Below are 22,368 nucleotides of genomic sequence, written 5' to 3'. Positions count from 1 at the left end.
TGTTTTAAGCGAACGAGGTGGACTTTCTTTTAAGTACCGTTCATGAAATATTTTGGGATTTATTCCCAATGATGCTAAATACTTTGACGTGAAATGAATGATTGTCGCGCATTTGGCCGGTTCAGTGACCGTCGTGGAATGTAGCCACATTCCCGGTATACGAGTTATTACATTATGGCATGAACAACGGAAAAATGAGTGATCACTCGACTTTGATGAAAATGGAAATATTTTAGTGTCTCGGACTTTTGAAAAATATGAAAAACCGAGAGCACTCGCGATGGCTTGACAATTATTTTTATGCAAATATTTTCGGCAACTGTCCACTGAAGTACTCAGCCCTGCATATATTTTCCCTATGTGCAGGTTGAGCAATGACGTGTCATGGTGGGTGTTGAGTGGAGCCTATAAAGTCTACTTGTTATCTGTGCATGATGGGTCGTGTCTTCATACATGATGTCATTCTTTTACTCTTGATTGCTTCCGCTAAGACTATTCATTTTTTTGAATAATGCGCATTGCGCCGAGATACTTTAAACTCGATTACTCTGATACACCATTTTGATGATTAAATAAATTGTTATTTGGCCTATTTCTGTCCAAGAATGATATTGCTTCAATTCCCTTTCTTCCCCGCTTCTTATATCCTTCCCCGGACACGATAAACTGCTCTTTCTATCCTTAGAAAGGGCAGGCGTGACATAAGTCAACTATTTTCATAGTGGTAAAAAATAATATTTCATTGGATAAATATTAAATTATGGGTTGATTAGTTTAATAAGCAAGTATCCAATGGATTAGCCCAATCCAATTCCTCCATAGATCTCTAACCTAGCACATACATACATAACTCTACAAATAGAAATGAAATGAAGACAAAACATTACTCTAGCCTTCATTGCCTCACAATCGACGCTTGGGAGAAGAGAGAAGAATTTTTTTTAGGTTCCCCTTTACCTGTCTAGACTGTCTAATAGAATTTCATCTTTAAAGGCTAAAATATAATTCTCAACCGTTGAAAAGCCTTGTTTTGCATCTACACGGAGCATCACTTCTGCATCCAGAAAACATAAATTTCACAAAATTTGGGACTTTATTTAATCCCAGTTGCATAGAAAACATGTGACAATATCATACCACGAAATAAAATATAAAAAAACTTTACCGTGAATATCTGGAATGCAAAAGATTTGGGACATAGAGCATCTCCAATGCCCGGATGTCCCACTCGGACATCCACTAGGACTTCCCAAAAACACCTCCTGTCACGTCACTAGAACTTCCCATCCCACTGCCACGTCACTAGGACTTCCCCTGCACAATCCGCCCTTCCCATCGCCCTTCCCACTAGGACTTCCCGCAAAAAAAATCACAAATTCACAAATAAAGCAATTTACGTTTACGGAAATAAAATTTCAACATGAATACGAACGGGAAAAATTAACAACTTCATTAAAAAAACATACATGCTTCGAAAAAAAAATTACATAGTAATAAAACAAAAAAAATTACATAGTTTAAAAAAAATTTAAATACCGGACGTCCGACCCAGGCCACAATGGCGGACGTCCACCCGCCCGTCGCCCGCACGTCCGAGGACATCCGACGTCCTTACGAGACGTCCGTACCCGACTTGCCACGCCACAATGGCAGACGTCCCGGTCGCCCGTCGCGGATGTCCGACCGGACGTCTGTCATTGGAGATGCTCTTATTATCACCTCAATTGCATGGAAAACATATGTGACAATATCATACCAAGAAATAAACAAGAAAAAACTTAAAAAGTGGTCAATCAAAAACTTAAAAATTGGTCAATCATTCTTTCAGTAACTTGTGCTTAGTATAAGACATAAGATTAATGCAAGTTAAACAAATTATGCTAATTTTGAAAATAATACTCCCTCCATTCCATAAAAATAAGGACACCTTCCATTCCATTTACTTTTTATTAACACTATAAATACCTGCAAGTATACAAAGTATGAATAGTATAGTTAAAGGTTAGTACCGGATATCGATCACGGGAAAAACAGACACAGACTGTCTATCCTCTACTAAAACTCAATTACTATTTGGAAAACCGAAAATTTTTTGAATTTTTGAAAACAAAGAACAGCTTAAAAGCGATAACCAACTAATTGCAGATAAAACACAGAGATAAAAGTATAGAGATAAGGGAATTCCAGGGATGTGCATTCACAGTTATGGTTATATAAATTCCAACTATAATACCCTAGCACAGTTCTTACTTTGATAGAATGAGTCACCTAGTTTATGCTCATGTGATGCAAACATTGGTTACAAACATAGGGTTGTCAATCCTAAATACGTAACTCCTAAAAGCTCCTAAGACCCTTGAAAAGTCCTCACTCTCAATTAACAGTGTCGTTTTAAAGGAAGCTAATTGTAGTGTGTATTAAGTGGATCTAACTCGCCAACCTCCTCTCACGATTATGTATCAAGTTATATTAATTCATCACAGAATGTGTCACTCAAACGTGAAGCATTATCCATTAACTTAAGGAAGAGATAAAGTAAGAACAAAACGGATATTAAATAGAAAAGGAATTGTATAACCAAAATCGTTACTAACACATCCCTAGAATCCTATGAATTTAGTTACACATGATAAAATAATCTAAAAACATAGATTGAAGGGAAAACAATGGGAACATAAAACTAAAGCAAATAAAACCCAAAGGTTGAATCCTTGTAGCTTTGATGTTCTTGAATCCTTCTTCAACTCCTTGCACAATGAAGTACTCTAACTTTTAAACTCTGGAAATATGTTTCAAAAAGAGGATCCTAATGATGAAGCTTGAGAGGCTATTTATAGGGGAAAAATCGCTCCTTCTCAAATAAGGAAAAGGGTTGCAAAATATGGTAAATCTTGGAGAGAATTTAGGGTAAATATGCTCGCTGCATTTTTGCAGCGGACCGCTTCACCTTGGCCAGCGGTCGCTATGGGATGGTCCGAGGCTTCTGACTCTTGGGTAGCGGTCGCCACGCATTGCCCAGCGGTCGCTGGGCGTGTCTTCATTCCATGCACAATTTTCCCGGAACAGACCGCTACAGACATGGCGGCCGCTGGGCGCCGACGGTGTTGCAGCGGTCGCTAGACGCTCCCAAAAACTCCAGATTTCCTACATCGCGTTTTGACTCCCTCTTTAAGTTCAAATATGCACATTTCTCACAAAACATGTCAAAATAACAAAATAGATAAAATATGCAAATAATAGACATGTAATGCAACTTTGACATTCAAAACGGACCAAATAATGACCGTGCAAAATCCGAGCGTATCAACTCCCCCAAACTTACATTTTTGTTTGTCCTCGAATAAAACATAAAAGACACAAAAATAGACGCATGGAATGCACAAGGACTAGACGTCATAATTGCCTCAAAGTTTGGAAAAGATAGATCAAGCATGTAATAATGCAATCAAATCAAGCATGGCTTATTAGTGCACTTTCATTACTAACTCGTGGAACACCTTGAATTCATGCACTCTCTCATGTGGCAAACTTCCAAAGATGGGAAGTGATTTATCTCTCACTCTCAAAGTGTATATGACAAAGTGTACCATGCATCCTGCAAAGTTTTGCTCAAAATCTAATCCCTCCTCTATTAGATGTGATTAAGCATCAAAAGTCCGAAAGGTCTTTATTTTTTATTGTAATGTAGGCTCTTTGGTAGGTGAGGAATATTTGGCTAAAAAGTGATTCAAAATTAAAAATATCCCAAGTAGAGTTAAAATGACTCCACTTTTCTAAACCCAAGACACTTCTAACACTTATTTTTCTCCTTCAACTCACTTTCCAAACCTTTGATTTCTCTTTTCTTTTCACAACCTTTCTTTCTCTTTTTTTTCTTTTCTTTTCTTTCTTTTTCATAAGCATCATTTCTAGAAAGAATGTTGAGATTCTCTTAGGAATTCTATATCTATACATTGCTTGGAACATATTAGCATTAGAAATCCCATGAAAAAGTTTTTACCATTTAAGATGGAATTGTCTTGTCTCTAGTCAAGTGTCGTTTGATGCTGGGTGAGATCAAGAATTATGAGACTAGTTTTGAAGATAGATGTCTCATGTATGCTATGATGTGTACTAAGTTTGATATTAGTTGTGCTCTTGCATAGCAAGTATATATCATATTAACCATGGCAAAGGACTTTGATTGAGGTAAAGAATATAATATAGTGCTTGAGAAAGACTAATCGCTATATTCTAGTTTACCAGTCATTCATGTAATGTCCTTGAGGTTACACTGACTAAGTTTTATGACTGATCAGTGATTGAGTGAGTCATCCTATGAATATGTGTTTACCTTAGGAGTATCTTCCTAATAGTTTTAATCGTAAGATTGAGTATGCCTATGAGTATTATATTTTGTTATGATTACTCTAGTGAAGGCTAACTCAAGAGACACACGAGCTAATAAAGCTAAACAATCACATAAAGAGATGAAATTACTTAAAGATCAAGTACGCAACAAGACATTATGGTGGCAAAGATATAATCAGAGAACAACCAAGCATATTTTTTCATAGAAAAATGCCTTTGTGGCAACATGTTTTGAACATGATGTGAAATGAATGGTGGTTCGATATATCTAGCACCAAGACCTGCTTTGAGTATAAGTGGGAGAGTTTTTGGCAGTGGGTATACTCGAAAGCATGTTTTGAGTATAAGTGGGAGATTGCTAGGTTTGGTATACTGAAAAGCATGTTTCGAGCACGAATAAAATCTTGCTTGTATACGAAAAACTCTACAAACCACTTTTAACTCGATTCAGTATTATTCGAGCAGTTTGCACGAATAGAATCAATATATTATTACATTGTGTTTGCTTATGCATTTATAAGATATTTTTTAAACATTTAAATGTATAAGAAGCAAACAAAGTCTAAGTCTTTTGCTTAGTAGATTGGTTGTGGGCGACGTCCACTTTAAGTAACACAGTCGGTTCTATGCAATGCTTTGCAAAAGAAAAAAATGAATTTCACAACCCAGGTAGGCTTAGACCAGCGGCGGATGCAGGTGGGGTCGCGCGGGGTCGGCCGACCCCACCGCCATCCCCAGAGAACCGCCGGAAGACTCCTCCCAACAGCCCCCGACCCCACGGCATCTGGAACTCCGCCCCACGATCATGGGCGGACACAGTAGGAAGAGAGGGAGGGCTTCTTACCCTACCCAAATATTGTTTTTGTGTTTGTTCTATTTATAAAATTTTCGAAATCTTAAAAAATTTAGCTCAGCCCTCACCAATTTAATGACATAGAAGGTTAAATGCTTGAAAATTAAAGGATAAAAGGGCTGAAAATTAAAAATTTTAAATGGCAGAGAAAACAATAAGAAACAGTTTGGTGTTTTAAGGAAGAAGATGATGTTAGCTGATAAAAAAACAATAATATTATAATATTATCATTATTACAGTAACTTTTTTAAGTGTTAAGTGTTAAGTGTCTCTGCAAACGTGCAAAACTACTATCGATTAGTTTTAAAATTATTTTAAAATGAATCTAACTTACTATTTTGATCATTGTAATTCTTTATATATCATTTTCTACATTGGAACCATTAATTCTTTTTAGGCGCTGTTTTTTTGTTGTTACTATTCAATTTTCTAATTATTTCTTTTCTTTATTAAATCATGCAGAAATTTTTTTTATCATTCTTTATTTCTTTATTAAAATTCGAGGATAAGAAAAAGAATAGGTAAATTATGAATTGTTTCATCATTTTGGTTAGGTATTTGATTAGTATATAATTGTGATTTTTTATACTATGCTATTACTTCACATATTTTTTGTTATGTATTTTTTTAACTCTGCATTTTTTTTAAAAATATAAAGAAAACTTAGCCAAATTTTTTGGAACCAAAGTATACTTTTTTAGAATGCACGGCCTATATACTAATGTAATAAAAATAAAATGAAAGTGCAAACATAATAAGTAAAAGTATTTTTTTGTAACCCATGTTGGATCAAAATAGGACATATCTTGGGGAACGAAGGGATCGTATATATAATGGAGCCCCTACTGAAAAATATTCCTGAGTCTGCCACTGCCCACGATTCATCCTCAGACCTCAAGCAGCGCAACTTTTCCGATGACCTGAAGCAGCGCAGCTTTTCCCTTCTTCTTTTTATGTATTTGGCTTAGGTTTGAGCTTTTTATTAATTAAAAAAAATACAATCAATACTTTTCTTTTTAACAATTTTATCTTTATATAAGTGTTTAAACTTTATTTATAAATAAGAATTCTCGGTTTTTAGTTTTATTTTTTAGTAGTTTATTGATTATCTTTTACTCTTGTTTTATTTTATTTTACTTTTATTTTAAAATAGTAGGAGTAGTAACTAATAAAATTTTTATCTAGTTTTAATAAATATAATAATTACTTTTGATCATTGATTTTAATACTTTTCATTTAGATTAATGGATACATTTCTTTTATAAAGATATGGCGCTTTCATCTGTTCTTCTAGTACTAATGTTGAACACGAACAACGACTAAAAGATACTATATTCATAGATATTTCCAATGAAATAACTTTAAGTTAGCTTCAAAACATGAATACTTGTAGAAGTCAATTATCGTGTTTAATACAAAATAGAGATATTTCGTTTGCAATGTATTTTTATTACTATTTTATATATTTAAATATTATTCCTTATATTAATTTTTTCGTCTGACCCCACCCTTTTTAATTCCTGGATCCGCCACTGGCTTAGACTACCTATCATGAAAGGTTGCAATGTCAGTTTGATTATTTCTAAGCCTTACTGAAATAAGATGACGTTGGTGTGGTATAGCACTGAATGGATCTAACAACAAGTCGTGTTTTATGCTATCTACTGAAAGATTAGGTCATGATAAATAATTATTTCTTAATCTACATACATTAGCATTGAGCATACGGTATTGATTATGCACTACTTCGACTTATCAAATGGTGCGGGTTTTTCGCAACCCAATAATCCTGATATATTGGGTAGTAGTGATTAATATATAGCGGTGCTAGGATTGCTATTGTGTTGAATCGTGCGTGAGGTGAGTCTCATTTGATAATGTCCTCAAGAGGAGCTCGAACAAGGTTTTATTATTCAGAAACTGGCATGTTGGAATTTAATTGTTCCATGAATAATAAATAAGTGTTTTTGTTGAGTCCACTCTTGGAATAAATAAGATGTTAATTAATTAAGTCCATAGCAGACATTAATTAATTAACGGACATTTATATCTTAAGCACGGGAAATAAACAACAAACAAAACGGAAACCGGGATTACTTGTAATTTCGGATTTGGATGGGCAGTTGAAAGGTTCGCTTTTGTTCTCCTGTTATTGTCTCTCTCCTCTTTGTCTTCTGACGTTTTAGATTACTCAAGTTAAACCGTCAAACTGATCCAGCCGACCAGTTGTATGTCTTCTACCTGCAAGATGCCGGCGAGTGGATCCAGTGGAGATTTAGACTGGTCAACTTGACTTATATCCGACTTGAGTGAGAGCTCAAAAGCGCTTTCAAAACCTTAACCCACAATACTATTAACTAGTATAGGGAAGTAAGGATCGATCCCACATAGATGATTTGTTTTACATTGGTTGCGGACACGAATGGGAATGGCTGCTGCCACGCTTTACTACGGTGGGTTAAGTTAAACTACTTGACTTGAGAGACTAAACTAACTAAACTGATCCACTTGCTAAATGGAATAAAATCTACTTGATCAACTCATCATGTAATTTCCTGAAATCTGAAAAGTGTACGATAAAGCAAAACTTTACTAACAAACTCATCTTCTTCTACAACCAAATCAAGGAACAGAGTAAATCAGATGTGCAGAGACTTCCATCAGAACAAACTTGGCAAGAAAGCACAAACTTATAAATCTAACTCATAACTTCCAAATCAAGCAGAGAACAACTACTGTTAAGACATAAACAAACTGACCTACTCATGCTCATGAAAATAATAAAATGAAACTTCAGATCTACGACTGCCGAAACGAATCAAACACGATCGCATCTTCGATCAATGCAAACATACTCAGATCTACACTACCATGTTACCAATTAGCAGATCTAAACATCCTAACGCATCCCATCCATGATCACTTCATAACAGAGTAAAATTCATAGACAACAGAGCACATCCAATGGAATAAAGAGCAACTAAACATTTGAGCTAAGATACACTTCATAAATCGGAAATCAAACATCGATCAGAGAGTTCATGCATAATAACAAACTTCCACAAAACATTGATCAATAAACTGAAATCCAAGTCTGAACGTCAAGCATAAACTAAAAGTAAACAGAACTAAAAGTAGAAATTGTTTCATAGCTTCTTCTCGAAGTGGAATTACAGAACCAAAAGAGAGAGCTGGTAAAACTAACACCACCACGCTGCTAAACTAAACTAAACTAAGACCAAGTGTGTGAGTGCCAGAATTCAGGAGTGTTGAGTGTTGGGAGCTCCCATTTTAGCCCTTGAAGAGAGTTGAAATCAGGAATGTGTTTCTCTCTATGTGCGCCCCCCTCTCCTACTCGCGCTTGGCTTGTTATTTATAGAGAGGCGTAGGGCTCTGATCCCTAGGGTACCGTCCTCTCGAAATGTCATTCCTGCCTTTGGATTTTGGTAGGGGTTTTTAGCTCCATCTTCTATGCAGGAACTCATGTTGGCTCCGGTTGATCTGACTTGATCCGTTCACGCAGCAGTTTCACTCTTTTTTCTCGATTCGCCTGTCCGCCTAGTTGATCAGAACATCCTTGGAATATGGTGGACTTTCACACACACCTGGCTCATATTCGCACGTTAGATAGTAGAATTGGGTGCATTTTTATCATGGAACACATGCATGAAACTAGCCTCATCAGCAGTGCAATATTAATTATGTAGTGGCTGCTAATAATATTCCAATATAAGCTTGTATTAAATTGTGGGTTCAATTTAATTAGTAAAAAGCTAATTGGGTGAGGCCATATCCAAAACCTTTCATAGATCCATGAATGGGCCCAATATCAACTTTATATAAATAGGAGAATAAATGAGATAGAAAATATAATTTTGTTTACTATGAATTTTTTGTCCCTCTCATGATTGGAGGAGATGATTTTTTCTTCCGCTCTCCTCCGTGAGGAATTTTTGTCTTGTTTATTCGAGTCATAGTATTTTGATAAGATCAGCCACACTAATTTCGGAATACAGTTCGGGAACCAGCAATCGACGATTCTTTGGAGAATCAAATCGATAACTCTAAACCGTAGTATTCATGTTTTAGGATTTTTATTTTCTAAGCATGAATTATTTGCGTTCTAGCATGAAATTATTTGTTTAACATGTGAATTGATTAATTGCATAATCGATCAAATAGTTCCTTATCTGATTAATTTATTTTGTCCAAGTCTTCCGCTGTGCAAGGGGCACCAAACCCCGACACTTTCTAGTCGAGTCCTTTCGGTTTTGACAAGCTTTGCCCACCCAAGGTCATAACTTGAGTTCAAGTACAGATTAGAAGATCTGTGGTCTCGTATTAAAGGTCATCACGTGGAGAAGGTGCAAGTAATCGATGATTCTTTGGAGAATCAAATCGGTAACTCTAAACCGTAGTATTCATGTTTAGGATTTATTTTCTTTAAGCATGAATTATTTGCATTCTAACATGCAATTCTGTGTTAACATGTTATTAATCCCATAATCTGTCAAATAGTTCCTTTGTCTGGTTTATTTGTTTTGTACAAGTCTTCCGTTATAAAAAATAACAACAACAAAAATTGTCAACACAGTGTCAACGGTTATGTTGACATTTTTGTTGCTGTTATTTGGCCATTTATTGACATTTTCTAACGACCTTGATCATAGTTTAGAGTTTGTACGATATATAGAGTTTGCATTTTATCATTACCCAATGATTCATTACCACAATTAATGCAATATTATGTATGAATTTTCAAAAACCAAACTTTACTTTAAATGAAACTAGAATAAAAAGATGCATGAATGTCCTTCTGTCAGCGAGTAATCATATCCACACTCTGCTTTTATTTAATATCTAGTAATTCATAATTTATGAAAAATATACAAATTAGCGGTAAATAAAGAAGAAGTAATACAATTGTACTAATACTACATAAATTAGACTAATATATTTCTTAAAGAAGAAGTAATCATATCCATTCATATTCTATTATAAACCTAATATGTATAAAAAATGGGTTCCACATTCCACTATTTTTACTCACCCACTTTCCATTATATTTCTTAAAACCCGTGCCAAACTCAAATGAGACTCCTAATGGCTACAGAGGGAGAGTGCTGTTATTATTCAATTCTGAGTTCAATTTACTTTTTAAGTAAATGGTCTCACACTACACATAATTAATACTTTCTCACTTCATCTATAAATAAGTATCTCATATTTTCTTTATTAGTATTTCATGTACTGTAAAATATTTTTCGAGTGCTTGAATATTGTAAAAATTCTTCGATTATTTTTCAAGGAATAAAACAAATTATTTTTTTCATATGTGTTTTATTTTTACATTTAATGGTTGTTTTACATATTTAAATGTATAATAAATAAATAAGTCAACGTTATTTGTTTAGTAGATTGGTAGTGCCAAAGGATTTAATTTTCGGAAAAGAAGTTTTGTAAAGCCAAATAGGTATGCTCTCCCTGTGCTAGTCAAACAAATAGAAAATGATCAAAACAAAACATGACATTACATAACATACATAACATCATTTTCTCATAAAACATACATGAAACTAACTTATACTCCCTCCGATATAAAAAATAGTCTCATTTGTGGACGACACGTGTTCTAATGAGAAATTGATAGAGTAAGAGAGAAAGATAAAAAAATAGATAAAATATGAGAGTGAAACTTTATATTTTTTTAGAAATGAGACTATTTTTTATGAAAATCCCATAATGACATTATAAGATTATTTTCCATGGATGGAGGGAGTATTTAGGAAGAAAAACCACACAATAACAATAATGTAGGATAGAAAATCCACCACGTTTGCTTAGATTATTAATTGAAATTCTCACTTCAGTCTTAACTTTCTTGCCAGTATAATTCCTTCTAAAATAAGAATAACATATTGACTAGACTCTATAAAATATTCAAACTTAATTAGAATGCATGCATGTTAATTTTATTTCCTGCCTTTACAACATTATTTTGCATGAACTTAAACTAGCAATTCTTGCCTTTAACTTGAATATGTTGAAGAATTAAATAAATCTGGATATTAATTCGTGTCGAAGTTAATAAAATAATCCAACATATTAGCCACCATTAACTAAATCAATTTAGACCAAAAAATTAATTAATCAGCCAATTTAAAGAATTATTTAAATATAGCCCACTTAAAGTCAGCCCTAATTTATTCAATTCATTGGCCCATCATGGAATTACTCACGTCCCAAAGAATTATCCTTAATAGTTAAAATTTTTGTCGATTAAAGCTATATTTTGAATTCCTCTCAAATTTCAATTGCCATTATATCTGGTCATTTTTATTTTATCAATCAATTTACTAGTATGATATAATGTGTGCTCGGGGGCCTCCTTCCACCCTAATCTACAAGTTGGAAGTCAGAGCCATTTTAATAGACCAATATTTTGGCCATTCAAATGCACCTACCCTACAATATAACAATGATATAAAGAGTTAAGTATGCTCATTGATTTTAGGGATAAAAATGTTAAATAGCATTTAATACAATATCAATAAAATACGTGTCAAGCATTGGGAAGTTTTTCATTCAACAATTCTTGGGTGTATCAAACTCAAATATATGAATTCTTTTTTTTTGTTTTCTTGGTCAAATTTTTATTTTGCTTCCTCACGACAAACAAGTCCTAAAGCTATATTTTGAATTCCTCAAAAATTTCAATTGCCGTTATTCAATTTGAATTTCCTTTCCCCAAATCATAGATCCCCAAATGAAGGAACCAATTCCCGTCGGCACCCTTCCGCCTTTCTCACGCCGGAGACTACACTCCATCACCGGTCCGATTTCTCCCCAAACAATTCGACGCAGCCTCCGTTCGGTCGATTAAAGCTATTTTGAATTCCTCCCAAATTTCAATTCCGCCTGACCATGACCGCCCACCGCTACTGCCGTCGGTCAATAGCAGCCGGCACTGACTCTCCTTTGCGCATACACTCGCTGGACTCGCTTGCAGACAGCGGCCTCCGTCCCTTCGGAGCCGCTCCCTCCGTTCCAGTTGCACTCTCCTCGGTCTGGAATCGCTGACGTCGCGCACACCAGCCGCCGCGTCGCAAGGCTGTCATGCCATCAGTCCATCCGTCGGATATCAGGTGCTGCCGAGCGGTGAGAGGCACTCGAGAATCCACCGAGCAGTCGCTGCCGTCGGGGTCTCACTTCGGTCGGTGTCATTCTCCAACCATATCGGCTGCACTGTCAATTTCGTTGGACTGCCGTGGACTTCTCGGCTTAGGTAAGTTTCCATTAATTTTCAGTTTACAAATTTTATCTTCTTGTTTGGCTAGATATGTTAGGGAGTTAGATTTGGGTTCATGACATTGGGTTTTCTTCTTGATTTGTGAAGCGAATAAACTTGTTGTGATGTCCAAACATTCTTGGGTTGATATCGCTTGGGTTGATATCGCTTGCTTATTTGTAGATTGGTGTTATCCCTTTGAGCATTTATCTTAAAATTTGGGCTCATCCACTGACTCTCTATTTCTCTCTCGGTTTTGGTGGTGAAACAATTGTGTGATAGGCATATGTATCTATCTATCTATATATATACTAGAACTGTAGTTTGTTGGGATTTTCGGCAGAGGTTAAATCTGCAATTTCTTGGCTTGTTGTATCTGGGATGTACTCATAGAAACTAATAGGGTTGTTGCAAAAGTTGTTATTTATGTTATAGATATTGTTATTGCTATTTACACGTCAGAATGCACATGTTGGAATCACATGATTATTGCAGGTTGACTTGGAAAAATTTGCAAGGAATCTTCCTCTTCACCTTATCGCAGCGATTATGGTTTGGGAAAGGGAAAAATCCACGTTCAAGTATTTGCTATGTGGAATTCTTCAGTTGCATTCCATGTGTGATCTTGCCTCCCGGGTGCCCAAAATTGAACAGGTTATCAGAAGTGATACTGAGCTATCTATCATCATATCAAGTAGATGGCATTGCTCTGTTTTTTTTGTTAATTTTCAAAAGTCCTATATTACACTTATAATTGGATTTGTGTGCTGATTGATGCAAGACAACAAACATAAAAGGATGGAAAGAAAATCTTTATTTTGACTTGGTTGCTTTACTAGCGACCTGTATTCCTTCAGTGGTTTTTTTCCACTACATCATGTAACAATCTGCTTGTTTTCGCTTTCCTTTTTTTGCTTTAGGTTGCTTTTGGTTGCTTCTCATTTTTCATTCTCAATATTATGAGATTTGCAGTCAAGAAACTATTGTAATACATGGAGGTTTAAAAGTATTTTAACAAGTTTTTTTCTAGTTATCCTGACAACCTTTCTACTTAATTTCCTCTAGTCTTCTTTAACTGCAGTTGCTAATGTTTTTGCATAAACCACAACTTCCTAAGATCATAAACTCACCCATCATTTGTATGATATGAGCTACTTAATGCTTTATAGGTTTTTTAGTTCCACCTCTCCTGAGCCCTTTTAGCCTTTAACTTTAATAACTTTGATTCACAGCTCCTTATCTTCACATTGATCCTAGCTCTTTCTTAATTTATCTTCCCTGTTTATGTACTTGAAAATATAGTCATTCTCAACTTCTGGCAACATATTTGTTACGTGTGTTATGATGTGGTTATATGTGTATACATCATCAGTATGCCCCTTAATTCATATATCATCATATGTTTTCTTCAGATATTGCTTGATGATGTGAAGATATCGGAAGAACAACTGATTGACCTGGTCTTTTATCTGCTAGTTCTACTTGGAGCATACATACAGGTCAATATTCATTTCCTTATCCGTTGTTTGTAGATATATACTTACTACTTCGTATCTAGGAATATCACACCATTCCCAATGACATGATTCTTTTTCATGCGGCTCTCATAGATTGCAGTCTACAATTGTTGACGGTCATTGTTTCTTCACAGTACCAAGAGGTTGCTCTAGCATTGACTGCATATTACAAGGTATAAATCTTCCCACTTCATCTTCTTGATTGTTGTTATTTCAAAGTGTTATCAAATTATGTTGTGGCTGAGTAAGTGGAGTTGGTGGCAGGTGTACATATGCAAAGAGGCAGCATTTGCTGCTGTTTGTGTAGAAGTCAAGTATCTGTGGACCAATGATTCATCTAGAAGTGTATCCCCTAACTGAAGAGACCTTGAATCACCTCGGCTGCAGTGTGATTCTTCTCTTCAATTTCTACAGTCCCTGTGTCAGCAAAAGTTGTTTCGGGAATGCATTGTTAACAAACAGGTTTTTCTAGATTTTACCCAGTCATCTGAATAGAGTTTTTACTGCCTGAAAGCATTGACATTTCTTTCATAAACCTGCTTCACTCACCACATTTATCATTATGTGCATGCGTGCATTCTGTACTTAATGCATTTTTAAGGCTATCTAAGATTGACAATCTTCTTTGTAGGTTATTTATAAGTCAATTTGAGTCCCGAATCGTTCGTGCTGCATCAGAAGATCATTTATTCCATGTAAAACCTCTCTTGCTTAACCTATGGATATCATTCATCCTTTTCCATAAAATGTTAAGTGCATCTGTTTTTATCATAATCATATCTGTTGTCTTCTTGATAAGATTTTAATGAAGTTTGTTTCTTCTTGCAGGAGCTTGGGAAGCGGTGGATTGCAGGAGCAACTAGCTTCCTGTGTTGGACTCGGCCCTGATGAAAAAAGGAGTAGCTCTACTTCTCATTTTTGTAGTCGTCAAAATCATGGTCTTTGAGGATTCTGGTAACTCTACTTCTCATCTTTTTCAGGCGTTGTTCGAGCCCGTATATACTCAACTTGGGATTCTTCCTACTTATACATGAGTGTCTAGCTGCTATTTATTTTCATTCATGCCTGATATGTTGATTTTTATAGAGAATTTAAATGTGAATTGACATGTTATGATTAAGAGTAAATTTCCGAGAGGTTGTCTCACAGCTCTCTAATCTGTGCATCTCCCTAGTTTTTAATGATTTCATACACATCACCAGTCGATAAACAAAGGATATTAGCTTCATAAATATCCAAAAATTGCCCTAGTACTATGCTACTTTGTAGTGAGGATGAAAAGCTTCCACGAACAGTGTTTCACCACTTGTTATTTGTGTGTGCATGCAAGATTTTCTCTCTATTGATTGTCACTACTTTCACCACTTTTTTATGGGTTATTAGTGTCGACTTCGTTTCTCTCGAGGGTTGGTCTGTAAACTTCTTGTTGCTTACTAACTTCTGGAGAACTAGGTTTCCCGTGCTTCAGACACAGTGACAATAATGTTCTTTGGTGCCCGATTTCTTGAGCTAAGGAGAGAGAACTATTCCGGTTTTGAAAAATTAATTCAAAAAGCCATACGGCCGATCAACTGAATGAGAGCTTTATGAGTTGCAATCTTGTTGATATTGGTGCATAAAAATGATTTAGGCAATAGGACTAAAAGCCTCATATCCAAATTATCACATGCCTAACCCTACATAAACCACTAGTGAGCCGGTTTGAGCCCCAAAAGCCTATTTTCTTTGTTGAAAATTTTGAAGTCACTATATTAGCCTACTTATTATATCCGTTTGTTGGCCTATATTTTCTACCCTAGTCACTAAAATTAAAGTGCTAGCACATTATTATTGGGAGGGTATTTATGGTGGCAAGGAAAAGATGGAAGTCCTGGAACATTCATTAGGTGGTATTCATTTATATTGAGATACAAATGAAAAAAGCTGTCTCTTCAAACAAAAGTAAAATAAAAAGGCAGCCTTTAATGTGTAAAAAAAGCCAAGGCTTGAAAAAATAAAAAATAAAAAGGCAGCCTTTCACGTGTAAAAAAAGCCAAGGCTAGAAAAAATAAAAATAAAAAGGCAGCCTTTCATGTGTAAAATAAAAAGCCAAGGCAAGTAAAAAAAATAAAATAAAAAGGCAGCCTTTCATGAGTTAAAAAAGCCAAGGCCAGAAAAAAGAATATCGAGCGAAAAAACAGAAATATGCTCAAAAGAATAAGATCACTTGGTTTAGAAGGTAGAAAAATCTCAAGTTTGGGGTGTTGAGCTGTCAGAATTTTGTATTTTAGTGAGATGGGAAGGATGTTGTGAGGGATGTGCTAGTATTTTAAGAATAGTGATAAGCTACTTATCCAAATATGATCACACCTTTACCAAAAGCCCCGTTACATCCAAATGAAAAGACCTTTTGATTTATGCATCATATTGACTTGTGAGCGATGAATTTTACTTGATTTTGGGAGAAAGATCTTATGTGCTTAAAATAAAGAATAGCTGGAAGAACTTCTCTTTATGAATTAGCGACGATGGTTTGAGACTCCCAAGACATAAATCGAACTTACATTGAAGCATTGGATGCCTAGCTCTTAGGGAATTAGTTCGTGTACAACTCTTGTTCTAAAAGTCTTACTCGCGAGTGAATTCGGGCTCAACCTAGTTTCTTTAAATGATTCGTGTGATTTGACGTGACTTGAAGTAGAGGATTATCTAATTTCTTGTGAATGTGCTTATTTATCTAACTTGCTTGAGGGCGAGCAAGACTTATGTTTGGGAAGTCTTTGATGTGTGTGGGTAATTGTTTAACTTGTTAATACATAATGGATGGAATGGAGGGCAGTGTACTACTGCTCCGGTTCAATTTTGACCACCTCACTATTTATTCCATCGAGTTGAAGGGTATAAAGTTGCAACCAATATTTGCTTCAATATTCAAACATTTATTTACTTTAGTTCGATATTTAGTGTGTCATTTCATACTAAAGCCATCAATGAAAAACTACTGCCAAATCTTTATGATGCTCTACACTTGTTGGTACCTGATAAAATTGGGGTTGGAATTGCTTTGTCTAATTCTGAAGAACACAATATCACCACGATACCAGGATGTGTGGTTAGTTATTCTCTTCTTTGTACATACATTTAGACATAATTTTTTTGTTTGTTGTAGGAAGTGGAATACATACAACAGTTTATTATTTTTATCTCCTTGGAATTCTTCTACTTGTTGCACTAAACCTTAACCCTTTTCTTAGCTGTATTTAGGAAAGACTTTCTGTTTGAGTCAGATTGCAGAGCTGCTGTGTACCAATCCTGTTGCGTTTGAGGCTACTGAGATAATTCAGCATATTCTTGTGCTACTCTTAGTCGATTTGAAGGCCTCTCTAAGCATTTAGATTCGTTCTTGCAAATGTTATCTCTCGTGGAACTAAAGTGTTTTCCGTGATAGTTCCTACTGCATAAATAGACTAGAAAGTACTTAGTCGATCCGAAGGTCGAGGGTGGTAGGGGGCGACTGAGTTCTTAACTTAAAAGATGAGGGGGAAAGGGTGGAAAACTGAAGGCACAAGTCTATTTATTGATTTTTGAGCTTGCTTTGTGATCTTTTGTTTCTTGGTTGTTGCGCCTATATTTTTCCTACTTATTTAATTCATTCTTTGCTGCATTTTGCAGTTTTATAATTGATCTGTTACACATTATATTTTTGTTTGTTATAATTGATCTGTTACATATATTATATTTTTGTTTGTTATACTGTGCCTGACGTTTTTCTACTTTTTCTAATCCACTTTTTGCTACCTTGCACCATAATTAATTAATACATACATAGATAGCATCCTATTTTTCTTTGTCTCATATGCCCTGACAAATACGTGCTATATAAGTGTTTCTTTGATATGTAAACCCCATTGATTGTCAAATCTTGGTTTCTTAATATATATGTTAAATGTTTTTATAGGCTCTTTCCTAGTTACTTACTACACACATTCCCTTTTTACTTTGGCATTCGGTTTGCTGTAATTGCATCTAAAAAAAAGAAACCGTGGGCCTTGGAAGCTGGTTGGACACTCAATTAGTGTCAAGTAAAGATACTTTCTATGAGGTTAGTGTTGCCACTACTGTAGCAGAGTGACTGACCTTTCTCATGATTTTAATATTTTTGCAATGCAGGAATGGAAACTGCAGCTTGTTGCCACTATGTACAATACATGGAATCTAGACTACTTTGATTTCTGTATATTTGGTCAAGATCCTCAACAATTTAATTTGACTTAACATCTCTTATATGCCAGTTCAGTAGTTTGTACATAGTCTACTGTGTTTGAGTTTGTTTTCTTTACCTGTCCGTTTGATGATTATGATTGATACAACAAATTCTGGTTTACTGAGTGAACATAAGAACAGATTAATAGTGTTGTAATATACTATTCAACTTAACTATGAGTTGTAATGTTACCCCGTTCTAAAATTTTCAGCTTGCATGTAATGTTTATCCTTTGTGAATGTTTCTGCTTCAGGATCAGTCAATAAGCATCAACTTGTGACTCACCATATGCTGTGTATTGCTCTACGAGCTGCTTTAGATGCTTTAGGGAAGCTTGCAAATTCAAGAGTTTGTTCCTTCCTAGGTTATTGGTTAATGTTATTATTGTGAATTTCAGTCTAACCTTGGATTTATGACATTCCAATGTTTTCCTTCGGGAGAAAGGCATTAGAGCAGTTTCTGGACCATCTCATTCAGTATAACTGCTCTTTTTTGACCACCTCACTATTTATTCCAGCGAGTTGAAGGGTATAAAGCTGCAACCAATACTTGCTTCAATATTCAAACATTTATTTGTTAAACCTAACTTTAGTTCGATATTAAGTGTGTCATTTCATACTAAAGCCATCCATCAATGAAGAACTTCTGCATAATCAGTCTGATGCTCTACACTTGTTTGTACCTGATAAAATTGAAGTTGGTCTAGCTTTGTCTAATTCTGAAGAACACGATACCAGGATCTGTGGTTAGTTATTCTCTTCTTTATACATACATTTAGATATAATTTTTTGTTTAGTTGTAGGAAGTGGAATACATACAACATTTTATTATTTTTATGTCTTTGGAATTCTTCTACGTGTTGCACTAAACATGTAACCCTTTTCTTGTCTGTATGCAGGAAATAAATTCTTTTTTAGTCAGATTACAGAGGTGTGTGCCAATCCTGTTGCACTTCCTGTTGCACTTGAGGATGCCGAGATAATTCAGCATATTCTCGTGTTACTCTTAGTCAATTTGAAAGCTTCTCTTTGCATTTAGATTCATTCTTGCAAATGTTATCTATTGTTCAACTACTAATGTGTTTTCCTTGATAGATCCTACTGCATAAATAGACTAGATTGTACTTAGTTGATCTGAAGGTCGAGGGTGGTAGGGGTTGACTGACTTCTTAACTTAAAAGAAGCGGGGGGAAGGGCTGAAGACAGAAGGCACAAGTCTATTTTTTGCTTTTTGAGCTTGCTTTGCTTGATCTTCTGCTTCTCTGTTGTTGCGTCTATATTTTTCTACTTATTTAATTCATTATTTGCTGCCTTTTGCAGCTTTATAATTAATCTGTTACATATATTATATTTTTGTGTGTTATTATACTGTGCCTGATATTTTTCAGCATTTTTTAATCCACTCTTTGGTACCTTGCATCTTTATAATTAAGGCATACGTAGTTTCCTATTTTTCTTCGTCTCATATGCCGTGTACAAATATGTGCTATATTAGTGTTTCTTTGATATATAAACCCCATTTATTGTTAACTCTTGGCATATTAATATATCTGTTAATGTTTTTACAAGCTCTTTCCCAAGTACTTATGAGACACATTTCCTTTTACTTTGGCATTCGGTTTGCTGTGTTGCCACTACTGTGGCAGGGTGACTGATCTTTCTCATGATTTTAATATTTTTGCAATGCCGGATTTAATGACAATGTATGGAATCTAGACTACTCTGATCTCTATATATTTGATGGCATGATTTTTTCTGTTGAAGTGATCTGTTTGGTCATGTTCCTCAACAATTTATTTTGACCTAACATCTCTTATATGCCAGTTGGGTAGTTTTATACATAGTCTACTGTGTTTGAGTTTTTTATCTTTACATGGCCGTTTGATGATTATGATTGATAAATCAAATTATTGGTTTACAGAGTGAACATGGTCCCGGATAAATAATGTTGTAAAATACTCTTCAACCTAACTATGTTAATTGTAATGTTACCCTGTTGTAAAATTTTCAGCTTGCCTATAATTTTTATCCTTTGTGAATGCTTCTACTTCAGATCAGTCATTAAGCATCAACGCGTGACTCGCCTTACGCTGGGTATTGCTTTAAGAGCTGTTTTAGATGCTTTGTGGAAGCCTGCAGATTCAGAAGTTTGTTCCTTCCTAGGTTATCAGGGAATGTTATTATTGTGAATTATAGTCTGACCTTGGAGTTATGACATTTTGATGTTTTCATTTGGGAGTATGGCATAGGAGCAGTCTGTGGACCATCTTGAGTGGCCTTAGTACTGCCATCATATCCTATACTTTGCAGCATTTATAGAGAGGGAACTTAACAGTATTTCAGCGGCTTATACTGAACCTGATGTTGGCCATAGTGCCAATACTGATCACCGACGCGGTTATTTTGGTTTCAGATTGCAGGCCCACCATTTTCTCTGATCGGACCCGGCAGCATATTGTGTGGATTAGCAATTCCCTCTTCGATCTCACTACAACAGAGACCACCAAGTTCTCTAGATGAGAGTTGACTCCTAATTACATGAAGCCATCACAACACACCTACCCTTCCTAAGGCAAGTATTAGGGTCTTTGTCTTCTTTGATGTAGTTCACTTGATACTTTTTTCTATTTTTACCTTGTTTTTGGCTTTATTTTTTAGAGCTAATCTACTCAAACCCACAATGCAGTCACTCAGCGGTGCTTTGCTGTCAATACAATCTGCCTCGTCGAATTTACCACGGTCTTCTAGATCAACCTCAGTAAGTAAATTATGACGTTTAACTGTGCTACTTTCTCTCATTGTGCGCTTTATGGATTACATTAACATTGGGACCGGTGTTACAACTATGAGAAGAGAATTTTCTTCCTTGTTATGACTTAGTATATTACAAGTTCTATTAATAGCACATATAACTTTATCCCATTGGTTAACTAAAATCTCACACTTCTGAATTCTTTCTTCATTCCTGATTACTTTCTCGTTTTTGATAGGACCAGCGGCTGGAAGGTTTACAGCCGCCGAGGAAGTGGGAAGGCAGTTAGTGGAAGTGAGAAGATCAAGGAAGCAGATCATAAGGGACAGTCAGCTGGAAGTGAGAAAATCATGGCTGCGAAGGAGTAAAGGAAGCAAATCATGGGATTCCTAAATCAAGGCTGCAAAGGAGTAAATGGAGCAAATCATGGGATTCCTAATTTTATGCATTCTAGTATTTATTTTACAGTATAAATAAATGTAAGCTAGGGAGTCCAAGATATCTTGGAGAGATCATTTGTATTGGACGACTTGGTCGTAGGCCTCTGCGGAGGATTGATATTTCTTTACATTCCATTCAATCAAGTGATCGTTCCTCTCTATTCTGCATTTACAAACTATTAAGTGTGATTGGAGAGCATATCCCGTGCTCTCTGCCTCTCTTCCGCCCTTCACTCCTAACAATTGGTGCGGTGAACGATGGTTAGCTCTCGATCGGACACGCGGCTGGAAGAATTGGAGAAGGCTGCGGAAAATCTGGAACAGGGCAGGCTCTTGTTGGACGCGGCGGTGACTGAACTGAATGCCCAATTCCGCCGCACCGACGACCAAGTAATGGAGGTACGTTCTAATCTGAACGCCATGCGCGAGGAGATGCGTGCGGGGTTCGCTTCACTCAAGCTGAAGGATAAGTCCGGACCGGAGGACGAGGCCACCTCAGCGAATCGGGGGTCAAAGTCGACAGCTGCGGGTGGTGTATCGACGTCACCCATGCCTACCTTTGACGGCTCAGAGGCCCTCGCGTGGCTGGCAAGAGCAGAGCAGTTTTTTCTGATCTCGGAAACCCTTCCCGAGCACCGGGTTGGCGTCGCCATGGTAGCTCTGGCAGGCGCTGCCCTCCCGTGGTACCAGTTGTTACGACAACGAGTCCCGGATCTGACGTGGGCTCGATTTGCAAGGGAATTGATGAAACGTTTTGGAGGCAATGGAGCTTTGAATGAATATGAAGCATTCGCCGCAGTCCGTCACACCGGCTCCCTAACGGACTTCGTGGCTGCTTTCGAGGCGCGACTCGCACAGGTTCCAGATATCTCGTGTCATCAATACCTGGGATTTTTTATGGCGGCACTTCGCCCTGAGGTCCGCCT

General features: G+C 36.1%; 2 long non-coding RNA genes across 3 annotated transcripts; both read left to right on the top strand.

Moving 5' to 3' along the window:
• Positions 1–11,914: 11,914 nt before the first annotated feature.
• LOC121773806 lies at positions 11,915–18,455 on the top strand. 2 transcript variants are annotated; one of them, XR_006044852.1, is made up of 8 exons: positions 11,915–12,488; positions 12,987–13,145; positions 13,904–13,990; positions 14,102–14,181; positions 14,273–14,470; positions 14,640–14,703; positions 14,837–14,962; positions 17,252–18,455. It is a non-coding gene; the product is annotated as an uncharacterized LOC121773806 (long non-coding RNA). The 2 variants fall into 2 exon arrangements; XR_006044853.1 differs by having other exon boundaries at positions 14,258–14,470.
• A 49-nt stretch (positions 18,456–18,504) lies between these two features.
• LOC121773807 lies at positions 18,505–20,819 on the top strand. Its single transcript, XR_006044854.1, has 3 exons — positions 18,505–18,996; positions 19,150–19,181; positions 20,664–20,819. It is a non-coding gene; the product is annotated as an uncharacterized LOC121773807 (long non-coding RNA).
• Positions 20,820–22,368: the final 1,549 nt, after the last annotated feature.

This window comes from Salvia splendens, chromosome 17 (genome assembly GCF_004379255.2).
Source record: "Salvia splendens isolate huo1 chromosome 17, SspV2, whole genome shotgun sequence".
NCBI classification, from domain to species: domain Eukaryota; kingdom Viridiplantae; phylum Streptophyta; class Magnoliopsida; order Lamiales; family Lamiaceae; genus Salvia; species Salvia splendens.
The sequence above is the reverse complement of the archived record's forward strand: the minus strand, read 5'-3'. Positions and strand labels throughout refer to the sequence as shown.